This window comes from Balaenoptera borealis (assembly GCF_965194805.1).
Source record: "Balaenoptera borealis genome assembly, contig: HAP1_SCAFFOLD_297, whole genome shotgun sequence".
NCBI lineage: Eukaryota > Metazoa > Chordata > Mammalia > Artiodactyla > Balaenopteridae > Balaenoptera > Balaenoptera borealis.
The window spans coordinates 614,293-618,497 of record NW_028123885.1 but is presented as its reverse complement, the minus strand read 5'-3'; positions in this window follow the sequence as shown (position 1 = coordinate 618,497).

Below are 4,205 nucleotides of genomic sequence, written 5' to 3'. Positions count from 1 at the left end.
TATAATGGGGTTTAGCTGCTTTTCACTGCTGTGTTTATGCCGCTTTACACCCACTTGACACACTAACAGAGAGATATCAATACATAGGTTTTACGATTATTATTAGTCAGATATATTCTTGTGCGGTGAATAGGGCGTGTTGAGTCCAGTTCTCTGAGCAAGGAGTAGGTCTTGTCTATTACATATTGGGTTTATGGAACGGTATCTGAGCTAATTTGAAACCCTTGTTTTATGTATCACCCCACCTCACCTTTCCCGTTAAGCAGCCACAGTGTGTTTTCTGCATGTGTGACTCTGTTCTGTTTTGTAATTCAGTTCAAGTGTAACGGTTTTTACATTCCCTCTATCAGTGATACCTTATGAGAAGTGTCCTTTTCTGTGTGACTTATTTCACTTAGAATCGTCGTACCTAAATCCACTCATCATGCTGCTACTAACCTTACGACATTGATTTCATGGCTGAGTGATATTCCATTGTACATAAGGACCACAACTTCTTTATCTATTTTTCTCTTTCCTGGGATATTTAAGGTGGAATGAAGTGGAGGTCCTTGTCAACAGAGCAGCCCTAAACTTTGGGGTGCTTGTGTCTTGCTGATTTTTAATTTTCCCAATTTATACCCCCATGAGTGGAAGTGCCCTATGCTCTCTAAGCTGTGTTTTTCAGATGTTTCAGGACTCACCGGACACTTCTCCAGAGTGGCTCTTGGCAATTTACATCCCGCCCATCAGTGTAGCAAGGCTCCCAGTTCTCCATGGCCTGTCCTGCATTTCTGGTTTTGACACTTTTTTCAGCATGGCCCTTTTGACCGATGGGAAGCGAGACTTCTTTGTAGCGCTGATTTGCCTTTCCAGGTTGCTTGGTTGGCCAAAAAGGGCGTATGCGTTTTTTCCTGAATATATTCAGGAAAAATCGCATACGCCCTTTTTGGCCAAGGGCATCATTGTCAACGTTTTGCCACTTTTCATGTGCTTTAAAGGCGATTCGAATCTACCTCCTGAAATCTGTTTCCTGCAATTCTGCCTTGATTTCAAATCCTCTTCTTTGCCTTCCCTCAGTATATTTGTGGAGGAGAGTTATCATTTATAACTCTGCAGGTTTGTGAATTGCAGTGCCCTGAACCTCCATTTTACAACTCGTTTTTATGGGAGCTGGCCGCAAAATCGCAGAATGTCTTCAGGCCCTGTTCTGGTTCCAGGGGTCAGGCTGAGCCTGTGGTTAATTCTTCTTTCTGATGGGAAAATAGAGTGACCTGTGCCTGTCCCAACACCAAGAGCTAGTCTCTCGTTGGTTCCACGTCTTCCCGTTTATCCTCAGGACAAATTGCAACCTGTACGGAACAGGAGGTTAAAGGTGCTGATGCTCCAAGTAGGGAGCTTGCTAGTAAAGCGGCTGGAATGGCGAACCTGGGCACAAGGAGATGAGAAATGAGGTGCGTTTTAGAAACCTTTCCCCATCACACGGTGTACCATCTTCTGGGTTTCTCATGCATGTTTTTGATGTAGGAAGATGCCCTTGAACCTGGAGATTTGGGACCAATGCGATGGGTACCACGCAGTATTACTTTAAAGGGTCTGCATTTGCTCACCCAACCTCACCAAACCTCTCAGCCCCAAGAGTGTCCACCCTTATGTCTCATCCAGCTGTGCGTCTAGATATGGTCAATCCAGGTTGCATCACAGCCCCTGAACGCATTGTGTAAGAATTTCTCTCTCTTTCACTGTCTTTGTTTCATGGGTGTTTCAAAGTAATTTATTTTTATAATGGGGTTTAGCTGCTTTTCACTGCTGTGTTTATGCCGCTTTACACCCACTTGACACACTAACAGAGAGATATCAATACATAGGTTTACGATTATTATTAGTCAGATATATTCTTGTGCGGTGAATAGGGCGTGTTGAGTCCAGTTCTCTGAGCAAGGAGTAGGTCTTGTCTATTACATATTGGGTTTATGGAACGGTATCTGAGCTAATTTGATACCCTTGTTTTATGTATCACCCCACCTCACCTTTCCCGTTAAGCAGCCACAGTGTGTTTTCTGCATGTGTGACTCTGTTCTGTTTTGTAATTCAGTTCAAGTGTAACGGTTTTTACATTCCCTCTATCAGTGATACCTTATGAGAAGTGTCCTTTTCTGTGTGACTTATTTCACTTAGAATCGTCGTACCTAAATCCACTCATCATGCTGCTACTAACCTTACGACATTGATTTCCTGGCTGAGTGATATTCCATTGTACATAAGGACCACAACTTCTTTATCTATTTTTCTCTTTCCTGGGATATTTAAGGTGGAATGAAGTGGAGGTCCTGGTCAACAGAGCAGCCCTAAACTTTGGGGTGCTTGTGTCTTGCTGATTTTTAATTTTCCCAATTTATACCCCCATGAGTGGAAGTGCCCTATGCTCTCTAAGCTGTGTTTTTCAGATGTTTCAGGACTCACCGGACACTTCTCCAGAGTGGCTCTTGGCAATTTACATCCCGCCCATCAGTGTAGCAAGGCTCCCAGTTCTCCATGGCCTGTCCTGCATTTCTGGTTTTGACACTTTTTTCAGCATGGCCCTTTTGACCGATGGGAAGCGAGACTTCTTTGTAGCGCTGATTTGCCTTTCCAGGTTGCTTGGTTGGCCAAAAAGGGCGTATGCGTTTTTTCCTGAATATATTCAGGAAAAAACGCATACGCCCTTTTTGGCCAAGGGCATCATTGTCAACGTTTTGCCGCTTTTCATGTGCTTTAAAGGCGATTCGAATCTACCTCCTGAAATCTGTTTCCTGCAATTCTTCCTTGATTTCAAATCCTCTTCTTTGCCTTCCCTCAGTATATTTGTGGAGGAGAGTTATCATTTATAACTCTGCAGGTTTGTGAATTGCAGTGCCCTGAACCTCCATTTTACAACTCGTTTTTATGGGAGCTGGCCGCAAAATCACAGAATGGCTTCAGGCCCTGTTCTGGTTCTGGGGCGCAGGCTGAGCCTGTGGTTAATTCTTCTTTCTGATGGGAAAATAGAGTGACCTGTGCCTGTCCCAACACCAAGAGCTAGTCTCTCGTTGGTTCCACGTCTTCCCGTTTATCCTCTGGACAAATTGCAACCTGTATGTAACAGGAGGTTAAAGGTGCTGATGCTCCAAGTAGGGAGCTTGCTAGTAAAGAGCCTGGAATGGCGAACCCGGGCACAAGGAGATGAGAAATGAGGTGCGTTTTAGAAACCTTTCCCCATCACACGGTGTACCATCTTCTGGGTTTCTCATGCATGTTTTTGATGTAGGAAGATGCCCTTGAACCTGGAGATTTGGGACCCATGCGATGGGTACCACGCAGTATTACTTTAAAGGGTCTGCGTTTGCTCACCCAACCTCACCAAACCTCTCAGCCCCAAGAGTGTCCACCCTTATGTCTCATCCAGCTGTGCGTCTAGATATGGTCAATCCAGGTTGCATCACAGCCCCTGAACGCATTGTGTAAGAATTTCGCTCTCTTTCACTGTCTTTGTTTCATGGGTGTTTCAAAGTAATTTATTTTTATAATGGGGTTTAGCTGCTTTTCACTGCTGTGTTTATGCCGCTTTACACCCACTTGACACACTAACAGAGAGATATCAATACATAGGTTTTACGATTATTATTAGTCAGATATAGTCTTGTGCGGTGAATAGGGCGTGTTGAGTCCAGTTCTCTGAGCAAGGAGTAGGTCTTGTCTATTACATATTGGGTTTATGGAACGGTATCTGAGCTAATTTGATACCCTTGTTTTATGTATCACCCCACCTCACCTTTCCCGTTAAGCAGCCATAGTGTGTTTTCTGCATGTGTGACTCTGTTCTGTTTTGTAATTCAGTTCAAGTGTAACGGTTTTTACATTCCCTCTATCAGTGATACCTTATGAGAAGTGTCCTTTTCTGTGTGACTTATTTCACTTAGAATCGTCGTACCTAAATCCACTCATCATGCTGCTACTAACCTTACGACATTGATTTCCTGGCTGAGTGATATTCCATTGTACATAAGGACCACAACTTCTTTATCCATTTTTCTCTTTCCTGGGATATTTAAGGTGGAATGAAGTGGAGGTCCTGGTCAACAGAGCAGCCCTAAACTTTGGGGTGCTTGTGTCTTGCTGATTTTTAATTTTCCCAATTTATACCCCCATGAGTGGAAGTGCCCTATGCTCTCTAAGCTGTGTTTTTCAGATGTTTCAGGACTCACCGG